Raw genomic sequence first — 26,385 nt, 5'->3', positions numbered from 1 at the left:
ATGTAAAAAAATATTTGAATTAGAAAATAAAACTAAGATATTAAAATCATAATAAAAAACAAAATATTATATTATATAAAATATTTAAAAAATAAAATATATATATATACAAATTATTTTTAAACATGTTATAATTAATATTAATTTGAAAAAATAAAATTTGTAATATAAAATAAAGTAAATAGTATTATGGTTCTTAAACTTTGGGTTAAATTCTATATTGATTTCTAAACTTTAAAAAGTTTTAATTGAGTCATTAATTGTCCAAATGTATATCAATGTAGTCCCTTCATATGCTAAACCGTATAAATTGATAAAAAAATCTAGCGTAACATATGACACAGACCCTTAGAAAATTGTATTACGTGTAAGGTTAATATTCTATCCTTGATTTTAAGCAAAAAAGTTTTCGACCAAAAGAGGAATCAAATAATTGGAAAGATAAACAACAAGCAATCAAAGATAAAAACAACCAAGCACACATCAAGCAATACACATGGGAAGCAATTTGGTAGCAAACATTCAAGCAATTTAGCAATAAATTCAATTAACCTCTAAGTAGAAAATCCATCAAACCCGTACCCAGAAACCTACCAGAAATCACCAATCAAAAAACCGTCACTTAATCAATCCACAATCTCCAATTTAGCAGAAATACACAACACTAGCAAGCAAATCCAAAATCATCTATACTAACAATCAATTTGTGGAAAATCAAGAGTTTCAACTCAGAAAATAGAACCCATTAAGACTAAACAAAAGTCGAAAGTAAAAAGAGAGGCATTGTAAAAGAATGGTTTGGCAGCAAAATTTTTCAGAGTTTGGTGATTTTGTTTGGGTCTTCCAAACAAAAAAAGAAAGGCCAAATTCACTGAGATTTGGGTTGTAGCTAGGTTTCAGTCGATAAAGAGAAGAGGGCATTCGAAAGAAGTTTTTAGCATAAGCACAAAGACTAATGGTGGTCACTAGTGAGATCGACAATTGACAACAAAAATGATTAACAACTTCGTAGTGATAAGTGCTGGCTTTTAGATTAATATTATTGACATTGATTGGGTTTGAAGAAAAGGGAATTTAAAGAGAGATTGGATAGGAAAGGGAAGCTTAGAATGGAAATCAAAATTGGTTTACTTTGAAGTTTTTTACTCCTTACAAACAATGTCATTTGGGTCTAAAAGGAAAGAGCCACACCCATTCAACCCATGTCGAAAGCCTACAATACATTTATCCATGATTGTAAGGTTACATGTCATGTCATACTGGATTTTTCATTAATTTTAAATAATACAGCAGATGGAGAGACTACATTAATATACATTTGGACAATTGAGGACTTAAGTAAAACTTTTTAAAATTTAAAGATCAATATAGAATTTGACTCAAATTTTAGAGATCACACATGCTATTTACTCTATAAAATAATTACAATTTTAAGAAGAAATTACAGTTTTTAATTTACATATTAAAAAGATAATATTTACTATTATTAATTTTATACGTCACCTCACATCAATGATAAAAGTTTCCCACTCTTTTAAATGTTACTATATAAATCATTCTTCAAAATAGTGATCTAAAATTATTGTTACGTAAGATCACAAAATGTTTACCAAATACAATGATCTAATCACTGTATGTAGATTATTAAAGTTTTTGAAGTGATTACCTCATACCAAGATTACCTTAATTTTTTTTAGTAGTAAAGAAAAAGCTCTACAATCCTTAAGTTTTACGTTCAAGTTTCAATATGTATAGGTTTGATTCAATTTTATATTGAATTTATTTATTTATATTTTAATTTATTAGTTTGTTTATATGATTTTTCAGTTATATTATATATGTACATAATAATTGATTATGATTATAATTTATATTTATAATTTCAAAAAAAATCTTTTAATTTTTTCAATTTCTATTAAGTTACATAGATATCACGCATGCATGATGTACATGTACGAAAATCATTCCGATGCTTCTTTTGTATCACTCTCTTCTTTCTATTAGAATTTGAAAAACCTTAAATTTTTTTGCATCTTTTCTTTAAAAAAAAAAAAACTAAAGAAGAATAAGAAACTAAAGGACAAAATGCTTAGTGAGGAGTAACACTATAAAACCTGCAGATAATCCAATCTTCACTAACTAGGGAAAAGATGCATGCATTAGCCTTTGAGCACGCGACCCTTTTGTTTTTTTATTGGAAAAAAGTTTAACAGAGGCGGTTTGATTAGGGCCAAGACAGATTTCAAGTCTTAGAAAGACTCAAATTGAATTTAATTTATAAATCGTACATTAAAAAAAATTGTTAACAATGAAATTTGAATTTAAATGTTACATATGAAATATTCAAATCTTATAAATTCAACCAGCTTCATTAGTATGCTAACTTTTTGTTTGAATATATAACCTTACGCACAAAAGCTGTGCAGCTTCATAAAATTTAAAAATTCAATAAATTTAATTAAAAGTATATTTATCACTTTCAAATAAAATTAAAAAAATTATTAATTTTTAAGTAGCAGAAAATATCTTTTTTTCATATCTTTATGCCTTTTTCTTTTGGCCTGCCTAGGTTAGATTTTTTTTGTTTATTTAAAGAAAACAAAAACTTTTGGAACTTGGAAAGAAATAAGGTGGAAACAAGAGGCAAATATAAGCCAATCACACTCATTCCCATTTAAACCTTCCCCTTGTTCATTGTCCTTCTATGAATTAACTATTATAAAAAATTCCAAAGTCTTCCTAATTCCCAGTTCAAAAGAATTAAAAGACAATAAAACAAATAAAGAAAAAAAATACTGTAAAACAAAAACTTCTCAGAGATTTGGCTGTGAAAGGGAAGTTTACGACAAAAAAACAGCACCCAAATCATAGAACTTTCTTTTTAATTTTTTCGTTAGTGATGAAATATATGATCGGAAGATGGGCTTACATGCTTTAAAAATTTGTACATATTTGTCTTTGTTCATATGATTAGATTGTGATTAGCTCAGCTTAAAGGCAACTGGATTAAGTTTTTTCTAATTGGGAAGTAAATATAATGTATAATACTACTACATGCCCCTCTGTTCAATCCAATGGCCATAGGGAAAAAAAAAATTGATGGCATCACACCACGAGATTGCTCCAAATATTTATACATTATACTGAAGAAAGGAAAAAAAAAATATTAGGATGATAATACAAAGATGGATGTACATGTGAGGCTAAGAGAGAATGAAATTCAACCGTGGGTGGTGCCAGTATCTAGTGGCAAAGATGAAACAAGAACATGCAAAAGAGCCAGCAACGGCAGCAATTTTAAATAACAAAACTGCGATGATACTAGGCGGGCCGGGGCGACTGAAGTTTTGGAGGGAGCCCTACCGGCCAGGGTTGGAGCAACTGCCCGTCCACCAGGGGTGATTTGTTGCTCATTGGTTGGCAATGGATTTGATGGTGTCCCATTAGGAGAAAGGGACATCCTTTTACCATCAGCTGATTCTTGACCTGAATATGAAAATTGAGAATTTGGAATATCATTGTTTTGATGAAGAAACGAAAAGACAACACCTCAATTATTTTCATATCGGATCTCGCGTCAAGTTGTACCAACATTGCTCTCACAAAATAAAGAAAAAGTTCTATAGAAACAAGAAGGTTAACTGTTAGAACAAGTTTACACGCTGAAAAACATTGATTTAGTCCCTTCCAACTATAACCCAAGAGCACCAAATTTTCTGGCCATATGGTCAGAAAGATTGGAAGGAAATAGAACCATATATAAAAGCTAAGAAAGACTAAATAACTTACAATTTGAGGGTGACCAACCTAACTTCATATTTTCCCTATCGAACACCATTTGGTACCTCATCATGAAATTCTCTGCAAAAATACATTTTCTTAGAGTATAATTACGATTTCATGTTCAAACACCAATGCATGAATGGAGCTGACCTATGCATGTACCAGCACACAAGCAAAGCCAGACAGAATGAAAGCAAATATAATATGAACAACATATTTTGCATTAGATAAATACAGTAGCATACGTCCAATTATTCCAACATCCCCCTCCACAGGCTATATGGCTAAACAGAATTCAGAGACTCCCCTGCACAAGGGCCACCAAGTTAAGAATTTATCTGAATCAGACAGCTTTCACTAATCTAATTGCTACTTTCAAATTACACACTCCACGATAACAAGGTGAACAAAGATAAAAACATCATATAGCATAGTAAGATATGCTGTTATATTTGGTGGTTACTTGCTGTTATTAAATTGAGTAGAATCCATAAAATATAGTAAAATTAAAATTTTGATGCACCAAATATTTCTTCATATACAATAGCTGTATACTCAAAAAAGGGATGTTTTGAAACCAAGAAAACCTATTTTGCTTTTTATCCTTTTGTTTTTCCTTTTTAAACATGATAAAAAAAAAAAAGAAAAGAAAAGAAAAGAAACAAAGCATCCATAGATGCTTTAAGGAGCACCAGGTCATGGCTTTTTTGCTAAATCGCATCCACAGGTTGAGCAAGAATTCAGTACATTTAAGGAAAGGGAAAGGGTATTTCCATCAAAACAAAAACTTTTTTTTTTGGGGGGGGGGGGGGGGGGCGGCTAAGCAATTAATATTTACCCTAATAAAAATTTGATTAAGTGGAGGCTACCATGAAGGATTATTAATTAGGTATATCTGAAAGATGAACAATAAAACTGGCTCTCCTAAGCAATGTGGCACTCTATTAGGTTTATTAGGAAAATTAAAATAGAGGCCATCATAACTGCACAGAAGGAGTATAAAGACAGTATATCTCTTTATCGAACATGTTTTTGTCATCAGCTAGAACTTTTTCCTCGTAGAAGAAAATTAAAAAAAAAAAGAAGCAAAAAACACCAACATTACCAGATAAGCACTTGTACAATAGAGATCTTCAACATGTCAATATTGGAAATTAGTCAAACAGGAAATTCATATTTTGCTTTAAAAGCAACTGATGTTCAAGAATAGAAATTGGCTATTTCTTTTTTTCTGACATTTTGGCAAAGTTAAATGAGCAAATCTTACTCACAAATCCGAAAGACGGAGGTTAATATATGAAATAGTCCAACTTTGCTTTCAATATTTAATAAGAATAACATGTTTTTGTCTTTGACCCTAAACCTTGATCAATTTTCCAATCTAATGAAAGAAAAAGCTTTGAAAAAAAAAAGTAGAAATTTCCATGTGGTAAAGAGAGTAAGTACCTGAACACCATAGACCAAAAAAATTGGACTATAAACCACACAGCTGTTGCTTAAAGGGAACATGAGTTTCAAGTACAGAACCTTAGGCAACTCCTGTGAACTGTTTCACAAATAAATAAATAAATGTTGGCATAGCAGGGGCACCCTCTAATGCCCACATACACAAATTCTAACTATCTAATAAATCTCTTTACTCAAGTTAGTTAACCTGGACTTATAGCAATATTTCCATGGATAACCCAGATAGCTAGTGATTGTAGCATTGGCTCGTCTGTCAAACTATCAAAATAGCGGTGAAATCAGACAAATATTGATTACAAATTCACACCAAGGAGTTTACAAGGCAAAAAGACCTCCTTAGCTATTCTCCCATACACTTCATTAGGAAGAAATGTAAATGATGTTCCACTATCAACCACTGCACTAAAGCCTGTTGGTTTAAGAGAAGAATTACCGATACAACAGGCCTCCACCCCTACAATGTAGGTCACACTGAATAACAACATGAATTAAATCACAATACAGAAGACGAAATCATAAGATATTTGAGAATTAAGAAATAAGTGAACATTAAGTTAGGAAAAGCAAACTAAATAAAAGTAAGGTTCCATACTATTTCCCATCTGAAGGCAGAAATATAGTAGATTGTTGAGTGGCTGGTACCTTATCCCCAAAGTAAATTCTACCATAATCTTCCTCATCAAAGCAAATAGAGAAAGAGTTGTGGATCAATCCTGCTTTAGCAAGGAAACTCGGAACTGAAATTTCTCCAAGTCCCAAACCCATTAAACCATCTGGAGCAACCCCATCCAAGTAACCACCACTTTGCTTCATACCACATCTGATTGAAGAAAAAAAGATAACAGAAATAATCCATGGTTAGATATACAGCAATTCCTTGATAGTGATAGAGAAATCAGTAAATGTATCAAATCAAGAAACTAATGTGATCAGTAATCATCAATAAAGCACCCTATAATGACTGGAGCCTGCACTGAAGTGTTCAATGTACGACCACCAGTTGATGCAAGATGTAGCGTATCCTCAACAAGCAATCCAGAACTTGATGTATTTTTCTGTGTAGAAGTCAATAGTGTAAGGGTATTGCTGCTTAGAACTTTTGCAGTTTGGACTTGATTCACATAATCGATGGCTGTAAGGTATATGCCTGCTAGAGCTTGAACCAGATGGTCTGTACTCACTCAGATCTCTTTCCTGCATAATAGATGCCCCATATATGACAGAGCACCTGCCAATCAATCATTGGAAATAAGTGCTAATCATGCTATTTTGCCTTACCATAGACTTCACATGCCATTAAAATAAAAAAAACAGCTATTCTTGACTCCAGCCCAGCAACCCCCTTCTTCCATGTGACATAGGTGTGCCACAAATTACCTTCAGTGAGAAATTTTTTAAATAACCACAAACTTAATAAATAAATTATTGATGGCACAATTACCAAGGAGACACACTTGACAGACTATGGATGTAATAAAGGCTTGATAGGTTAAAAGATTACTCAATATCAATGGTCTATTTAAGCAATTTTTCTTCTTTTTCTTTTTGTGTCAATGGTCTATTTGAGCAATTTTTCTTCTTTTTCTTTTTATGTCAATGGTCTATTTGAGCAACTGTTCTTTTTTTTCTTTGTATTAAGGGGGTGATTTTCCTAAATCATGAAGCACAGGTATCATATACACCAGTACTTAAAAAGTTGAGATACAAGAGACCGGGATACTCTTGTTAAAAATAGAAATCTATTTCATAGCAAGACTATTATTCCGTGAATAGCTGAAACTACCAGGAGAAAAATTAATGTTCATTGTCGCTTGGATCTTTAAATTATTTTATGTAATGAACTCCATTTCATGTTTTTACTAACAAAAAAGTTTCTGAGATGTATGGCAAATAATATCTAATAAGGTAAAACTTTTATTACTGCTTATTCGACATATAATAATCTGATTTTTTTTTTTTTTTTGAAAGCATTGAATAAAGTTGGGTCCATTATAGATAGTAAACAGCAGCCTCGTGGAAAAATCCATGCTACATAGTTTCCAAACAAGCATTATGAACAACAATTCAAATATACCACAAAAAAACAAAAACATTTGAATGCAAAAATGGTGGTTAAAGTAAAAAATTACTGTTTAACAACATAATCATAAAAGGCTGGCCTACCAAATTACTATAGTGACTGGCAGACAATGAAGCACATTGCACACAATCGCCTGGAACCCAAAGTAGATCACTCCCCACGTCCAATGCAACAAGAAATGAAACATTTGGCGTCCCTATATCAGTCCAGGTGTAGTGCAGCCTAAAGTTGGAAACTGGATGCATTAGATAACCAAATAAACAGCAAGGAACCAAAATTCAACTGATATTTACAAAGATTTAATCCATATAGTATAAAGTCACATACAGCTTTTTCTAATCAAATTTGATAAAATCAACAATAGAAATAAGTCAAATTCTCCATTATCTTTTTCCCTTTAGTATGTATTGGGGGGGGGGGGGAGGGGGGGGGGAGGGGGGGGGGTTCGTAAAATTCTCCATATTCTTAGGTTAGCAACTTCCTCTTATTTATTTTAGAAAACTAAGCTTGACTTATTCTACTTCTATCATATTATCTCTGTGTTTTGGGATCTGTTAGGTGAATATTTTTCACATTCAATGCAGTAATTTCCATTTCCATTAGCTAAGAACATACAGAAATTCATTTACAAAGGAAAATAAATATTTGCTCATAAAAATTGTACTGCATTTGAAACCCACTAACTTGTAATGCACGAATGCAGTCCTTGTCTATTAAAAACCAAGACAAAGCAGACAAAAAGAAGGAAAGGCAAAAAAGGTTGACTTTGCTTCAAAGAAAGTCAACATCCTAAGAAATATAGAAGAATTTTTAATATATATATATATATATATATATAATTGGAAATTTAAGCAAATGAAGCTAAATGTTCAGTCAAATAGCAGTCAACAACATGGTTCAAATAAGGGAGTACAAGTTTTTATACCACCCGAAGTCCTTTCCATATGACATCGTTTTACTCCCTTGAGAGAGGAAAACGAGGTCGTATTTAGGCCCAAGCTTCACCTTCTGCCGCTAACATCACTGTTCACAAGCGCCTCGTAGTAATCCAATCTCTCCCTCTCCGGCAACCGCACTCCGCCGCAGTTCCTCGGAACCCCAAGTAACTTCGCCTCATCGGAAAACCTTTGAATGAGCCTCGACCAGTACGTAACAACCGCCACCACGTCGACGGTGGAAAATGCCAGAAGCGCCGCCAAAATCAACACAAGAGATCGCCTCATCGCCATCATATAGATCTAAGCTTTTTGGCCCAAAAAAATGGCAATGCGGATATAAATTAAAATCAAACAAATGGAAGATTTCATTTTTTTTAGGGGTTTTGATGAAGAAGAAGAAAAGGGCGAGGGTGCACCGTGTGCATACTGTAGAGAAAGAGTGGAGAGTGTTGATGGTAGGGGAAAACGAAATCCGAGAAATATATGTATATTGGGATTTGTATATGCTAAAGTCATAATTGATTGAACTTTTTAAGATTATGAGATCATGTATCTCATAAAAAATTAAAAAATTAGAAAAATAACAAAAAATGATAGAACAAGTTAATAGATCAATTAAAAATTATAAAAATATTATTTCTTCATTATTAACAAATGATAATCTTATAATAATAATTAATATAATTTTAGTATTTATCTTAATAATTTTTTATTTTTTTAGTTTTAAAATACCAATTATTTTACGTTATCTTTTTTATTTTAAAATTATTTTTTTAGTTATTTATGTCATATATTTTATATTTTTATTTATATGATTTTTCTTTCTAGTCTTACAAATTTATTTAACATAAATCATAAAATGAAAACTATCATTGTTCCATTTTATTTGTATGATTTTTTATAGATACTTTGATTGCAAATATTGATATCTTTTTATTAAACAAATTTTACGCTTTTTATTTAAATATTTATATTATAATGATATTTTTTTTTACTGTTATTCTTATTATTCATTAGGATTAGAATTATCTTAATTTTTTCTTAGCATATTATGACACTTCTTATCAAATTTACTCCAAATGATATTAATTTTATGTTCTTTCTCACTTATTTACATTATCAATTTCTTTTAATTTTTAGCTATTTTCTTTATATATATACAATAATAATAATTAATTAAAATTTTACATTATCAATATAATTATTTACGTTACAATAATATATTTTTATTATTGTTCTTATTTTTCATCATGTTTAAATTATTGTAACTTTTTCTTAATGTGTTACAATACTTCTAACCCATTTTGATCCAAATGATATTACATTGCTTTTCACTGGTTTATGTTATCAATTTATTTTTTATTTTTTACTATTTTTCTTTTATATTTATAGAAATAATAAATAATTAAAATTTTATGTTGTCAACATAAGTATTACCTTTACAATAATATTTTTTACCCTATTTTTTATTTTTTATTATATTTAAATTATCATAACTCTTTTTTAACGTGTTACAATATTTTTTATACATTTTATGCTAAATGATACTAATTTACATTTGTTCTCACTTGTTTATATTACCATTTTTTTTAATTTCTAACTAGTTTTCTTATATATTTATCAAATAATAATTAGTTAAGATTTTATGTTACTAATATAATTATTTACGATACTATAATATATTATTATAGTTGTTTTAATTTTCATTATGTTTAAAAATATCATAACTTTTTTTAGCATATTATGACAATTCATATCCATTTTATGTCAAATGATAATAATTTTACGTTTTTTCCTACTTGTTTATGTTATGAATTTGTTTTTTAAATTTTTAGCTATTTTTTTATATATTTACAAAAAAATAAATAATTAAAATTTTATATTGACAACTTAATTATTTATGTTAGAATTTTTTTTTTTTATGATTGTTCTTACCTTTTATTATATTTAAAATTGTCATTATTTTTTCTTAATATGTTATAATATTTTTTACTTATTTTAAGCTAAATTATACTAATTTTCCTTTTTTTTTTTCACTTTTTTACGTTACCTATTTGTTTTTTAATTTTTAGTTATATTCCTTATATATTTAAAAAATAATAATTAGTTAAAATTTTAAATTATCGACATAATTATTTTTGTTACAATAATATATTCTTACAGTTATTCTTACTTTTCATTACATTTAGAATTATCATAACTTTTTTTAATATGTTGCGAGACTTCTTATCTATTTTATACCAAATAGTATTAATTTTATATTTTTTCTCACTTGTTTACATAACTAATTTATTTTTTAATTTTTAACTATTTTTCTTTTATATATATATATATATATATACAAGAACAATAATTAATTAAAATTTTAAATTATCATTATGATTGTTTATATTATAATAATATAATTTTATAATTGTTCTTACTTTCCATTACATTAAGAATTGTCATAACTCTTTCTTAGCATTTTATGACATTTCTTACCTATTTCACATCAAATGATACTAATTTTATGTTTCTCACTTATTTACATTATCAATTTATTTTTTTATTTTAGCTAATTTTCTAATATATTTACAAGAACAATAATTAATTAAAATTTAAAATTGTCAACATAATTATTTACTTTACAATAATTTTTTCTTACGGTTGTTTACTTTTCTATTATATTTAAAATTGTTATAACTCTTTTCTTAATGTGTTACAACACTTATTACTTATTTTAGGCCAAATGCTACTGATTTTTTATTTGTTCTCACTTATTTGCTTTATCAATTTATTTTTAATTTCTATCTATTTTTTTTAAATATTTACTAAATAATAATTAATTAAAATTTTACATTGTCAATATAATTATTTACGTTACAATAATATATTATTATGACTGTTTTTATTTTTCATTACGTTTTGAATTGTCATTTGTACTCATTTTACACTAAATTATACTAATTTTACGTTTTTTCTCACTTGTTTATATTACTTGTCATAACGTATAGATCCGTGGATCTACAACAAGATATAGATGAAAAGGAGTTGTCATCGATCTTTTTTAATTAGGTGTGATTAGCCACTTAATTAAATCTGATCTGCAAAATAAATGCTAGGTTCAGGAGTCGATTACGCATGAGAAATATTATAGCATTCTCACAACGTCTATCCAAAAATGATACCAGTTTTGATTTTAAATTATCAAGTCTTGATCATCTTTATGATTTACCAAATGACTTAATATTAAAAATTAACCCTAAAATTGTCCTAATAGTTTGGTAGTAATTTAGGATAATTTTTTTACCTTAAGAATATTAATGGAGACTAATGTTCCACTCTTAAAAGACTCTGTCGTCGAATTTATTAATTTTTATTCTATAAAGAAAACAGTAAACCTTTCAATTTTTGTTTATTTTTTATTATTTCGAAAACATTATTTACAAAGATTTTTTTGAAAGATTTTTCTCTTTTTCTTTTTTTTTTTGAATTTTTTTCTTTCAGAAACACTAGTGACAGAAATAATTATTTTTTTGTTTTTTTTAAATAAAACCAAAAAATAAAAAATGGGTTAAAAAAAGTAAAATTAAATCAAATCAAAAAATAAAAATAAAAAAAAATAAAAAACCTGCGATTGGGTTAGGTCAGAACGCGGGTCCACACGTGGGTTGCTAAGTCTACACGCGGATCTTGGCTTGTTCAAAACGACGTCGTGCTTGGCTAGTATATATGGCACCTCTTAGTGTTTTTTCTCAAAATTACTCGAGCCTCTCTTTCTCTCTAAATCCAATTTCCTTTGGCTTCTCTCTGAAAAGCCCATCGACAAATTCAATAAGAAACTAAGAATATCATCGATTTATGGGGATATCACCGAAAATTTCAACTAAAAACTGAAAAACCCATCGATTTCTAAAAAACATATTGGATTCTAGAAATCTCACTGAAATCTCGCCCAAAACTTCAAAACCCCACCAAAAAAATTATCACAAAATTCATACTTTCACCGAAAAATTATTCCAAACCTAAAAAACCCAAATTTCTTCTAATTTTTTCTAGATTTCTTCAATTTTCATCTAGATCACTCCCAGAACCTTTCAAAATCCCAATTCTAACATAGAAACCTAAAATCAAGCCCTCAACTTCAGATTGAACCTAAAATCCCATAACTGAACTTTCCAAAACCATTTCTGCAAAAAATTCTTCAGATCTTTTTTCTTCAAAAATTTTCTCTTTTCAAATTTTTTGTGTGTCCATCTTTTATTAGAATTGATCCAATTAATGGGTAATCTTATGAGGATTTTTAAGAAATGGACAGAGCCAATCCAAGCTTGAATCCTGGGATTGATTCTGTCCAACCGTGATTCTAGGTTTCTTATTTGATTCCAATTACTTCATCGATTGACTTTACATTAAAAATCATTGATTCTGGTCAGATTCATATTTCTTTTTCCCTTGGTAGATTCGGACAAAAAGAAGAGAAAATAAATAATAATAATAATAATAATAATAAATTATCTAATCAGGTTCGGACACCAATAAGCCTAATTGAGCCCAAACGTAAATGGGCCTAATTGGGCCCGAACACAAATAGGTGTCACATTACCAATATATTTTTTAATTTTTAACTATTTTTCTTATATGCTTAAATAATAATTAATTAAAATTTATGTTAACAACTTAATTATTTACATTGTAATAATTTGTTTTATGATTGTTCTTACATTTAATTAAATTTAAAATTGTAATAGCTCAGTTTTAGTATATGACGACACATTTTTTAGTTTTACATCAAATGATACTCATGTTATGTTTTCTATTTGTTTTTCAATTTTTAAGTATTTTCTTTATATATTTTAAAAAATAATAATTAGTTAAAATTTTATGTTGCACACATAATTATTTATGTTATAATAATATCTTCTTAAAGTTGTTCTTACTTTTTATTATGTTTAGAATTATCATAACTTTTTCTTAGTATATTACAATACTTTTTACCCATTTTACACTAAATGACACTAATTTTTTGTTTTTTTATACTTGTTTATATTACCAATTTATTTTTAATTTATAGCTATTTTATTTATATACAAAAACAATAATTAATTAAAATTTTATATTGTCATTATAATTATTTACGTTATAATAATATATTTTACATTTGTTATTGCTTCTAATATGTTTAGAATTATCATAATTCTTTCTTAATATGTTATGACAATTTTTACCTCTTTTATGTAAATTAATATAAATGTTATGTTTCCTCTTAGCTATTCACATTATTTATATTTTTTATTTATTAGATATTTTCTTTATATATTTATAGGAATAATAATTAATTAAAATTTTCTTAATATTTACATTACAATAATATTTTTTATAGTTATTTTTATATTTTATTAAGTTTAGAATTATTATAGTTTTTTCTTAGATGTTATGACATTTGTAACATATTTTACGTTAAATTATATAAATTTTACAATTTCTCTAACATATTTACATTAATAGATTTTTTATTTTTTTTTTAAATATCATATCTTTTACATTAATTTTTATTCTTAAATATATTTTAACTATTTTCTTATATATTTATAAGAAAAATAATTAATTTAAATTTTATGTTGTTAACTTAATTATTTATGTTAAAATGATTCTTCTAAGGCTTTTTCTTATACTCAATTATATTTAAAATTTTCATAACTTATTTTTTAGTATATTATAATATTTTATCCCATTTTACATAAATTGATATAAATTTTATTATCTCTTAGTTGATTATGTTAATAGTTTTATTATTATTTAAAATATATATTCTTTTTAAGTTAATTTTTTTGAAAGAATTTTTATGTTAATATTTTTTAATTTCTTTAGAATTATTTTTTATAATATGTTTTTATCTATTTTTGAAGATACCAATTACTTTAAAAAATTTTTAATTATTATTTTTTATTTTAAGTAATTTCATAAAACATATAACAAAGTGAAAAATATAAAACTATTACATAAAGTGAATATTATTTAAATTATATATAAAATTTTATAAACTTTATTTTGCAATCTTATTACTTGATGAACAGGTTTTGCTCTTCTCTATTTTAAAATTTAATCAATGGTTAAGATTTTTTTTTTTTGGTAAAAAAATGGGGGTGGAAATGGTGTCACCATTCCGAGAGTGGAGCATTAGTGATCTAAGAACAGTGATCACGTAGGTTACCTCTCCCCCCAACAAGGGCCTTCTCTAAGTTTCGAACCCCTACCTTTGATAAGTAAAATTTGTTTGGGGTCAGATTGCTTACTACTGAACCAATACCTCGTTGGTTGTTAAGATTTAATTATATAAATCTAATAATTACCTTATTATAAGGCTAAAAAGTTTAAACTTATTATAAAACTCCTCGTATATATTGTATTTTTTTTATGATTAATCATGTAGGATTAATTTTTAAATTATAATAAAATATTTAATATGATATCTAAATTTTAAAAATTTTAATATAATATTTAAATTATAATCTATAATTAATGTAATATTTATTTTTAATATGATTAATTTTAAATAATTATATGTAAAAAATAAATAATCTTCAAATATCATATTACACATTAATTAACATTAGTTAATATATTCATAATTTATATATTAAATTTTTAAAATTCAAATATTACATTAATCCATTAATTTGTTTACAAGTTAAGTGGGATTAATTTTAATTAATTAAATTAATTACAGTAATTTGTTTGGACTTTAGAGGCAAAAATTATGAATAGGTTTAATGAGGAGCGGCCACGTATGTAGGGTCCACTGTGGAAATAAAAAAATAAAACGTAGAGTTTCTTGATGACCTGTTAGAAAAAATATAAGAGGTTTGATTGTCGGGTCGTTGTCTGACACGTGTAGTCCGTTCCGTTTCTTAACTTTCGAGACAGGTAGGTGCTCAAATTCAACCGTTGAGTTGGCGGCCTTGGCTTTTGCGGTTTTCTCTTCCCAGTCTGTTTAATTTCAAACTCGATTATTTACGTGAAAACATGTTCAATTCCAAAGCGAGAAACAACATCCTTATCCCTGTCAAATTGAGTACAAGAACTACAAAGCAAAAGAAAAAAGCTTTGTGTCCATATGATTCAACCCAGGGAAATGTAAAGAAAATCAGATTATAAAAGAAAACATTAAAAAATTATTACTATTTTTAAAATACTCTATACAAAACACTACACAAGTCAAAATCTCTGCCAGACTCTGAACACTGCTTGATCATATAATTTTCTAACCCCCCAAAATTTCAATTTGCGGAAAAAATAATTACTTTTGTGACATTCTTTACTTGTTAGACCACTGGAATTCTATTTCCGAATCCTGTGACGGCCTGCTTTTACTTTCCGGCAACAAAGTATACTCGCCGGCAACCGCTCCAACCATTACAACCCTAGCAATTTGGATCGTAACTTGTCGGAAGGAACTCTGTTGTTTGTACAAAGAACCAAAAAAAAAAAGTTTAAAAACAATTAAAGGAAACTAAAATTTGTAGAAAATTCTCTTAAAACACCCAACCCAACCATAAAAATATATATATATATATATGTGTGTGTGTGTGTGTGTGTGTGTATGTTTAGGATATGCTTACCTTCCCCATTTTGCTCTTATTCTCGCAAGATATGTGCAACTTCTGGCCCTTTGGAGGACTCTCAAAAGTCCATGCAAAACTTTCATAGGATTCGGGCCAGTTGATGCAATCTGACAATGGAAGGATGAGTTGGGTTAGCACAAATTAGAGAAGGTGAAGAGAGCTCAAAGATAAACGAGCAGAGAATGGTATGTACTGGGACAAGCACAAAGTGTTTTAAAAGTGATTTTCAACCTAGCATAATCAGACGTAATACATTTTCATTCAATTTGTTGTAAGTTTATATAGCAAACATATAGAATTTTAGGAGACAACAGTGACTTATATCAAAGTGCTTCCTGACCAAGAAAGCTTGAAGATCTTATAAAAAAATTTCTCTTTAATGTTAATCTTAACTCTTTAAGAGTTGCTTTAAGATTTGAACCCAAACATCAGCAACGTCATGTCTCCATATACTGGTAGCTATTTAGAGAACTTCGGCTCACTATATACCAGTCATTTTAAGGAAACTAGTTAGGAGGAGTAAGGAGATGAAGCTCAAACAGTCGGGGGATGTATGGCTACTCGGAATCTCATGTTTCTATGAACTAATTGTTTAGTTTTACCAAACAATTAGGTGATAACTGATAAATTCAGAAAGAAAAGTTCCCTAACTCAAACAACAATCAGATAAACAGGATAGAGAAGGATATGGAAGCAATTCTTACCTTGGTTTGCTGAGGTGGACTGTTGCCAAGTGTAAGTTTGCAATAAACACTCAGGTTTCCTACTTATTGCTTCATATTGTTGCCACGCTTGATTATCACCACTAATGTCCCAGGCAAGCATTGCAACAGAAATTCGGCCTTCTCCTGAAATCTAGGTGGGCCAGACTGAATTAAGTATTGCAGCAATGGGATTGCACCGGCAGCAGCAACTGATTGAGCTCTTGAAACTTCAGCTAGGCAGGCTGACCAAGCTTGCCTGAGTAGAAAAAGAGAATCCAAAGCAGCTTCTTGAGTTGCCTCTGAACCTGTTTTCGGGGATGTAATGAAATGGGGAATGGTAAGCGTTGCAGTCTCAGTTGCTCTCAAATGTGGGAAGTTGCTAAATAAAGAATTTAGAGCTTTTAGATAATCCTCATTCACAGTTCCAGTGGCCCAAAAATCCTTTTCAATAGCAGCTGCAAGACATGGATAGAAGTTACTGTATAACAGAAGTAAAAGCTAGCATGGAAGGTTATCGAAAGAACAATGGATTACCAATACCATTGTAAACGAAATTGACTAAAGGAAAACAAATCAATTTCAAAGTACTGATGGTCTTTGAACAATATATGTTTTTTGTCACTTCTTACTAGCACAAGACTTTGCCAATGATAAAGAAAACTAAGGTGTACACACTTGCGCACACACACACACAAAGAATTTACAGTTGAAATTATTACATCAGTAAATAGCATTTTGAGTTCTACAACTTTGTTCACCATAAGCAATATGTTATAGTGCTAACGAAAATTTTTGAGGTGTGTGTCCACAACGAAAAGCATCCTCAATAAATCTTGATGTAATCAGAATTACCAATCAAACTGGAAGCTTAAATTGAACTAAAACCCTAACAAGGGCAAACCATTATAAAAACTAAAAGAGGCTCTTTTAAAATGTTACAACCATAAGGTTTTGTGAACCATACTTCTAAAAAAAGAAAAAGAAGGATATGCAATATAACCAAAAAGTAGGGCACAGCAATGGAAACATTCATATACTATAGACTCACAAGTGACTTCTCACATTGACCATCCATATAAGGTAAAGTCCAACAGAGTTAGGGAACTTACCAGTTATGGCTCTCACTGTTTCACTAGAAGCATACTCTTGAATGGTATGGTTAGAAAATAGAAGTTTAACAAACATTGCAGCCTGAACGGATGTCTCTGGATCACTTGAACCTATTAGATCCAATACAACCTGAACACCACCCGCCTCTGCAACTGCTCTCTTATTTGATAGGCTGTACATTACAAGATTTTGCAAAGCACATATGGCTACCACTTTCATTTCTACTGTTGGTTGGTCTGCCAGCACATTAACAAGAGCACGACAAGCTGAAACAGCATCAGCACTTTGAGCGAGTGCCACGTTCTGGAAAAGGTCACCAAGAGCCAATGTTGCCAGTAGCCTTGCCTGTTGAGCTTGGCTTTGTGGATCTAAAAAATATTGGGATAGTGGTACAATTGCGGTTTAAGTAGCTTCTGTATCTCTGATCTTCACATTATGGAGTAATACTTCCAGCAGTCTTGCAGCTGTTTCCTTGCACTGATGAGATATGAGGAGTTCTAAGAGAGCCTCTATGGCACCACTTTCAGCCATCGCTTCAGCACTGGTTCCATTATCACTTCATAATACCAGAAGAGCATTCAATGCACCAATCACAGTGTCCTATGATCCAGAAAGGAGCAACCTTACCAAAAAAGCAACAGGAACTTCCAAATAAAATTCAGAACTGAATTGCAGAATGCTAGCTAAAACATTCATTTGGCCATAGCAGTGCAATGCTGACAAGTGCCTTCACAACTCTCTGTTGCAAGATATGTATGCCAGAACCAAGAATTCTTATAAGTGGACCAATTACTTGCTGTGTCAATGCATCCTTCTGAAGATGTTCTTCCAAGAGCAGATGTGATAGAAGCTCTGCCGCCAACTGTTGAACTGCTGGAGCTGGAGAATCAAGGACTGGAATAAGTGGTTCTATAGCTTGATGAGAGGTCAGTGTATAATCAGCACGGCACTGTGGATGCTCCAGAATATTTACTAGGACCTGTAATGCACTATGCTGTCCATCAGGCCCAAATTCTGGTCTTGACAGCAACTGAAAAGGGGCTCAACCACTTTTGCAGCAGACAATCCTTTAGCGATAGTAGCATTATTTGAAAGTATTCGGAGCAATTCTGCAAAAGCAGCACACAGGAAATCTGGCGCTTCAAGAAGGAAATCAAGCATGCTTTCAATTACTCCAGCTTTCACCATTTCCATCTTACAAGAAGGCCTGTCTTTCCCTAACTCCACAAGAGCTCTTGAGATAGTTTCATGAAGCATGTAATTCCTACCATAAAGAAGGCCAACAAGAGGTATTACAGCACCATGTGCAGCAACTAGTTCTGCCAGTTGCTTGTCATCCACAAGTTTATCTAATGCATGGACAACTGAATGTTGAGCAGGACTGAACTCAGTTACAAGGAGAGACACTAGAGGCTCTACACAACGAGCTGCAGCCATAGTGGACCTGATTCTTGTATTTGCAAAAAGAACACAACACAACTCAGCAGCATCCCCCTTCAGTTCCATTGAACAATTTGACGAAAGGATTCTGCAAAGAACATCTACTGCATTCATTTCAACATCTGCAACTACAAGGGCTCTAGAAGGATTTTCACTCAACAACCTAACTAATGCTGCAATAGCAGCATGCTGCTTTCCTTCCAGTCCAGTATTAAGAATCTCAACCAAGGGTTGAACAGCTTGCCGAGCAGTCTCTGCATTTCTGATATGGCCAGCAGAGAATAGGCTTTCCAATGCTTTAGCAGCACTATACCTAGCAGCTCTCCCTCCAAGACGTAAAACTGCTACAAGTTGGCTAACAGCACCAAATGCAGCCTCATGTCTTCGAATTTCAGCACTGCTAAAAAGGATCCCTAACAGATCAGTGGCAGCTTCCTTGGTTGCATCTTGAGGGCTGGGAGAAAGATACTTAGTCAATGCTTCCAAAGCCCCTGAGTCCACCACAACAATCTATTTGAAGGACAGTCTTTTGCAAGCTAAGTTAGAAGCCCAAGTGCCAGAAATGGTGCACCAGGACAGTCTAGAATTGGTTTAAGTAGATCAACAAGGGCAGGTATTGCTTTTCAAGAAGTAGCACCAACCCTAATGTCTTCAACTCTAAATAACCTTTCAAGAGCAACTTGATCTGGGCAGCAAACCAAAGCAAACTCTTCTGACAATTCAAGACATTCTTGTATATCAACATCAACACAGCCAAGCAAGGAGATAAGCCCACCAGCAGCCCCCGTGTTTGCAACAGATAGATAAGTCCCTCTGCTACCATTACAGACTAAACCAGTCATTGCTTGTGCAGCAAAATATCTATTTGCTTACACCTCTGACTTCACTAAATTTGCAAGTACTGGCATAGATTTCATTGTTGCATGTGCCCGAATGATATCTCTATCTTGAAATAAGATTGCTAGTAACAATGCACAAATCCATATGCTGTTATCTTCCTTAAAATCAATCTGCAAATTACCACAGAGAATAGAAACAGTTCTAGTAAAAATAGGAGCGAATATAGCCACAATTGCACAACAGGGAACAGCGAATAATATCAATGCCGTCTATGAGAAATTTTATATATCATTATAAGCACCATAAATTCTATTCATCAACATTATTTTCAATAAATAATTAACAAGAAGAGGATTAATACCTGAGCATACTGGGGAGATCATTGGGAGATTCTCTCAACGACAACTTCAACTGCTCCAGCCTCCATTATAGAATTTTTACTCTTTTCATCATGACAAGCAAGGACAGAAAGTAGCCATACAGCTAAATTGACACCGGAAATAAATGCTGTGCCTGTATCAGATTCCCCATTCCTTGCTTCTTCTTTAGCATGCCTACAGATGTTAATGACACCGTGACCACCATCTAGTGGAGTTGCCACAGAAGTCTCTCCAGAACCAAGCAACGTAACAAGGGATTGAATTAGATACGCAGAAGAATTTGATTGATTGAGATCTTCCCCCACTCTATGGTGATTTACTTTTGCCGCACATATCAGAAGTGCAGTGCCCCCAATTTTGACCTTTAAGTTTGTGGAACCGATCACCCTTCTAGCAATTGATTGTATGCATTCAGAAGTGCTAGCAACAGCATCTCATAGAACAACAGGTTGATTATGGCAAAGTCGTGATGATATCTCAATAGCTTTATCCTGTAACAAGGGTGTTGCATCAGCAATAGATGAAACTATTGGAGATATGCCTTTTGGAAATTCAGCTAAAACTGCCCATGTAGGTTTTATTTGACCACTGGCCACTTCTGATCTTGACAGAATAGCAAGCACATTTAGTGCCTCTCCTGTGGCAACAGATCCACTTCTGGCAGATTCTAGAAAAGAAACTAATGCAATAACTGTTCCAGCACAGTTCATGCAATCAGTTATGGCATAATCAACTCACTTTGAATGGAGCAGAGGCGCTATTGCTGCTGCTGCATGAGTCTTCCCAAAAACAGTTCCTTCACATAAGACCCTTGGAGAAGGCAGAATAATTTGTTCAGCAATTGCTGTCTCTAATATTTCAGTATCCAAAATAAGATTTGCTAGAGCACATACAGCCTGCTCTGCAACTTCAAGAACTGAAGAGTCAGCAAGTGCAACTAAGGCAGACATTGCATCCTGAGCAACAGCAGCCACATCCCGATTCTCCTTAATTGAAAGAAATATTGCGGCAAGGCAGTGACCGGACTCTATTAAGATGTTTTCAGATTCAATATTTAGCAGCTTCATTATTGACCAAAGAGTTTTTACAGCAATGTTACTTTCGCGCAAGTCCTTCCTGGTTTCAAAAATCCCAGCTAAAGCTGATGCTGACATCGCCTGAGTTTCTTCTTTAGTTGAGCTCAATTTCTTAATCATGGTCTCAATGGCATCATTTGCAGCACTACCTTCATGCAACATATCATGGAAGGGGACCACTGAAAGCATACTTCTTAGAACATCCAAAACATACAGCTTAGATTCAGGTAGATGACTGGTTAATAATGCGCTGAGCTAGCTGATAGTAGCTGTATCAGATTTATGAATTAAATGGTTCAGAGTCTTTGCTGCAATTTCTTTCCCATTTGGGCTCCCATTCTTGAGCAGCCATAATAGTGCAGGAACAGCATCAGCACTTTCAACACATGAACATATATCTTCACTGTGCTTGCATAGATTCTTGAGGATCAATGCAGAATCTTCCTTGGCCTTCACGGAACCAAGTTCCAGAATTTGAACAAGTGGAGGAATGCCACCAGCAGCAGTAATGGTCCACTTGCTTTCATCATTTTCATTAGATAGAAGAACTGCACATTCTTGCTGTTGTTCTGATGAAAGAGTAAGAAGAGATATCAACAACTGAACACCTTGCTGGCCTTGAAGCGCATGCCATAGACTTCCTTAATTGTTGCAAAGTGTGAGGATAGCTCTTACAAGCTCTTCATGGACTTCATTGGTTGCCATGGTGATCAATCCAACAAGCAACCTTTTTGCATCAGAATTTGCAAGTTTAATTGACAGTATAGTATTCCCATACAAACTGGCTAGGGCTTCTATTGTAGTTCTTGCACAAGGAATGGTAAGCGAGGTTGTAACTGATTAATTAAAGTCTGCTCAACAACCAAAGGAGCTGATGCTCTAGTAGATTCTGCTTTGCTGACATAAATCATTAAAACTGAAGCCAAAGCCCCAAGCGTGTCAGCAGTCTGAGCAGGTGAAGAACATGACTCAAGGCTTTGACCAAGGCTGGAGATGACATACGATAAACCACCAGAAATGTTTGCCAAAGCACACATAGCATTCTCCTGCAATGCTTGGGCAATACTCACCTTGCATGAATTCTTTTGAAGGAGCTATTGTAGCATTTATTAGAGCAGGAATACCATTGGAATTAGCTATTTCCCGTCTAGCTTATTTGCACTGGGCAGAAAGTGACTTAAGAGCATCTGCAGCCTCAGCTCTAACAGGGGCTTCATTACCAGGTCCTAATAGTTTAAGCAATTGTTTTGTAGCTCCGGCAGTCAATACCTTAGAACAAACAGATGCATCCTCCATCATCATACACACAAGAAGAAAGCATATGTTAGCTTGAGTGCTTGAGTGTCCAGTTGTGAGCAACTTTACAAGGATATCAACTGCTCCATCCTGTACTGTCGCTGACCAAAATCCCTATGTGCTGCTTGAGAGGTTTTTTAATGCTCCAGTCAATAAGTTATCAACCAAGTGTTCTGTTTTGAGACCATCCTGTAGCAGCTTCCAAAGCACTGCCATAACTCCCTGAGTTGAAAAAATCTTTGATCCAACATGATCCTTGGCACCACCCTGTGAAACAGCATAGATGGTCTTAGCTGCTGCAACTTGACCTTCTGCTGAGTTGGACTTGAGGGGGCCAAGCAATGGTGGTATGCAGCCCCCAAGCAAAACTTTAACCTTTAGTTCATTCTCCTTACAGAGTGAGCCTAAAACAGTTGCAGCCTGCATCTTCACTCCAAGTGGTCCTGATAGGAGAAGAGAGACAAGAACTGGAACTGCCTGAGAGTGAGATCCAAAAGCACTAAAAGCATTTTCACGTGTGTCGATGAGTCCAGGCATTGCCTCAAGGAATGCTCTTTCTCATCTAAAGATGAGGAACTCTGCTGCAACTGTTCAATGCATTGTGCAACACTCGCTAGTGTCCCATCTGGATCCTCCATGCTACTTGTACAATCCCTACAGGTGATTTAGGGCATAAGATAGTCAATATAGAATTATAATAGCTAATAAATAATAATCATGGCACGCAAACTCAGTAAATCACCAAGAATGGGGGAAGATATATATTATCATGGACGATAATCAAGTGGTACTAAAGCAAACACTCTCTATCAGTTATAATTCAGGAGCAACAGGAAAAAAAATATAAAGGCCTATGATAGCACAACAAAAATAGCCAAAAAAAAATAGTGAAATAATGAGGCCCATGACAATAGAATCCAAGTCAAAGACGCCAAAATACCAAAGGGAAGTCAAAATAGATTAGCTGGGGAAGCTAGAATGAAAACATAGTACATCTAATTAAATAGTTAGCTAAACTTTACGCTGCTGTCGTACAGCAAATTTCGGACTGTTCTGTATTTAGTAAGCAACTCAAAGACCAGAATTATTTATCCACATTGTTCTCAGCTCTTCTTAGTGCAATGCGTCTCAAGTCGTTGCATAAATATACATACAATAAAGCTTACACTAACCTCAAACTCATTTTTATAATAGAATGTGGAGTTGGGGGCTCCGATTCTTGATGTTTTGCATCCCCATTTTTTTCCTGCAACCATGAAAGACACAGAAATGGTTTGACGTCAATGATTCAAATTTATTCAATTGATTATAAATAGACATCCATCCACGGTTGAATGAAGTAGCCATGCGAAAACAATAAAAAAATGATAATATGATGATTGTAAGAAGCTACATGTAAAAAAATGGTACGGAAAACATAAACAAGAAAGGCATTGCAGTTCAGTTCGAAAGGTCTTTTGGTCAATCACAAAATATTCCCAACCTCACTGATTGTTCCAGGGGTAAGAGAAAGTTGAAAGTATAAATATAGGATTTCATTTTCTCTTTTTTTTTTTTTTTTTCTATTTTTGGTGTAGGTGGTTGGGGCCTGGGGAGAGTGGGTGTTTGTGGTTTTGGGGACAGCAATACTGGAAATTACCTATTGTATGGTAGTCAGAAAAAAATCAGAGAATACAGTGAGACAAGCAACAAATGTTGTTGCTTCACATATATCTCTGAACTAACCTCCATAACAAAAGGCAATCTTTTAGAGAAATGAAACCAAGTGATAGCATTATACATTTTTTTAGCTTATTTGCCGAAGTCTCAACTCATAAGCATCAGTGCATGTTAGTGACACTGTCACCTCACAGTAAATGATTTTGAAGATTGAAAACCTTAAATATCAATATAAATGGCTCTAAATAAATTTCCAAAAATAAAGGCCTTTAACCAACATATCCACTATAAAATTTCTTGGTCTCATCATTCAAATCTTTTTCAGATTTCATCATCATTGAATTACATTTCCATATTGAAGGCCAGAAGCACTATCTTCAGAGTGCAATGTGATTTAGTGCATTTATTTATTACCAAAGATTGCAAAATGATAAACAAACCCCCTAGCAAATAACACCTTAAACTTTCATAAATGGAACATATCAGTAAATTTACAATCCTTATACTTATCGGTAAATTATCCAAAAACTAAGTCTGAAAATTAGAACCATACCATATCATTTGCAGCAAGGCCGCTGCCATTGTTGGCAGCGAACCTCCAAGCCAGTGTCGCCGCCAGCTTTGCTTTAGCCGCTCTCCAGATCCAACTCAGCCTCTAGCGTCGTCAAAACATTAAAATTTCCTGCCAAACAGTAAAAGAAAATTGTTAAATAAGAATTTTATATATCAATCAAACCCGCATCAAGCAAAAATCCTCATAAATCAACAATACTGTGATCTCAAAAGGCTAGTAAACTAGAACTAACGAAACGATTAGAGCAACAGATCACATTTCCAACACACCGATTTTCCATTTACTTTCTTTTCTAAGTTTTTCTCAAGAAACAAACAAAGAATAAAAACAAATATAAACTGATTTAACAAAAAAAATTCCACTAAAAAGAGTTGAATTTTACCAAACTGAAAGTCAGTAAACGTCAGATTGACGTCCGATTAAAGAAAGGGGAAAAAAACAAATTAAAGAGTGGAGGTGAATTACTAAAATGAATGAAGTGATTTTGAGGAGCTTAGTTATTGAAAAACGACAGCGGATCAATCAATCCTTTAATAAAAAAGTATTGTTGATTTTTCTTCTTCTTCTTTCTGCTTTTACCGTTTTTTTTTTTTTCTCTCTGAGAAGGAAAAAGGAAGAGCGAATGTTGTGGTTTATTTTCAGCTCACTACTCACCCACAGTCAGAGCCGACCCATTCACCGGACCACCGACGATTTGAAAGCTCTACTTCTCGGCTCAGCTTGGATTCTTCTTCTGTTCTAGGCTCGGCGTTTCTAACGTTCGTATTTGGAGACTTTTCTAAGGGAGACAAGAAATTTAATTAGCCGGATGAAATTGTTCAATTTTTCTTGCATTACTTCAAAAAGTTTTTAAAAGAATGGTTTTGTTGTATGGATGTGATACAATAAATTAGAAATTAAGAATTTCTAGTTTAAAAAAAAAAAAAGGAAAAAATTACTTATATATTTCATAATTTTTTTATAATAATTCTAATATCACGATTAAATTTGAAAAATCGTAAGTTACAAGAGTCAAGAATTTTATGCTGATTGTATATAAAAATTGATCTTAAAATATAAAAATTTACATATTTATATTTTATAAGATATTTTTATAAGATAAAATTATAAAATTTAAGAAATCAAAATAAATAATATTTTAAAAATATATGAATCGTGATAAAAAATTTAATTTAAAATATTAAAAAAAATGTATATTTAAATTTTGAAATTACGTAAATTTAAAAACTGATTGGCTCTCAACCTGTGACACAATCCCTATTGTATAACACTCAGCACGCATTTTGTTTAACTATTTTCTTTAAATTAAAACTTATGTGAAAGAAATAAAAAAAGTAGATGCCATTAAGTAGAGTATTTTTTTATTTAAAGTTATCAAAAATTGAATCTTGATGATTTAAATTAAAATTTTAATAATTTATTAATAGATCACAA

General features: G+C 31.7%; 2 pseudogenes across 2 annotated transcripts; both read right to left on the bottom strand.

Annotated features, from left to right (window-relative positions):
- Positions 1–3,085: 3,085 nt before the first annotated feature.
- On the bottom strand, positions 3,086–8,793 carry LOC111300665 (aspartic proteinase-like protein 1; annotated as a pseudogene). Its single transcript, XR_016329958.1, has 7 exons — positions 8,256–8,793; positions 7,414–7,552; positions 6,202–6,444; positions 5,843–6,070; positions 5,684–5,721; positions 3,790–3,861; positions 3,086–3,486 (listed from the first exon to the last, which is right to left on the bottom strand). The product of XR_016329958.1 is annotated as an aspartic proteinase-like protein 1 (transcript).
- Positions 8,794–15,332: 6,539 nt separating this feature from the next.
- LOC111299842 (protein CELLULOSE SYNTHASE INTERACTIVE 1-like) lies at positions 15,333–25,815 on the bottom strand (annotated as a pseudogene). Its single transcript, XR_016329957.1, has 8 exons — positions 25,606–25,815; positions 24,931–25,059; positions 23,891–23,964; positions 20,328–23,372; positions 17,686–20,136; positions 16,577–17,031; positions 15,870–15,979; positions 15,333–15,706 (listed from the first exon to the last, which is right to left on the bottom strand). The product of XR_016329957.1 is annotated as a protein CELLULOSE SYNTHASE INTERACTIVE 1-like (transcript).
- Between the last annotated feature and the right edge of the window lie 570 nt (positions 25,816–26,385).

This window comes from Durio zibethinus, chromosome 18 (assembly GCF_047325235.1).
Source record: "Durio zibethinus cultivar Kanyao isolate XHJ-2024 chromosome 18, ASM4732523v1, whole genome shotgun sequence".
In the NCBI taxonomy this organism is placed as follows: Eukaryota; Viridiplantae; Streptophyta; class Magnoliopsida; order Malvales; family Malvaceae; genus Durio; species Durio zibethinus.
This window is presented reverse-complemented; position numbering and strand designations above follow the sequence as displayed.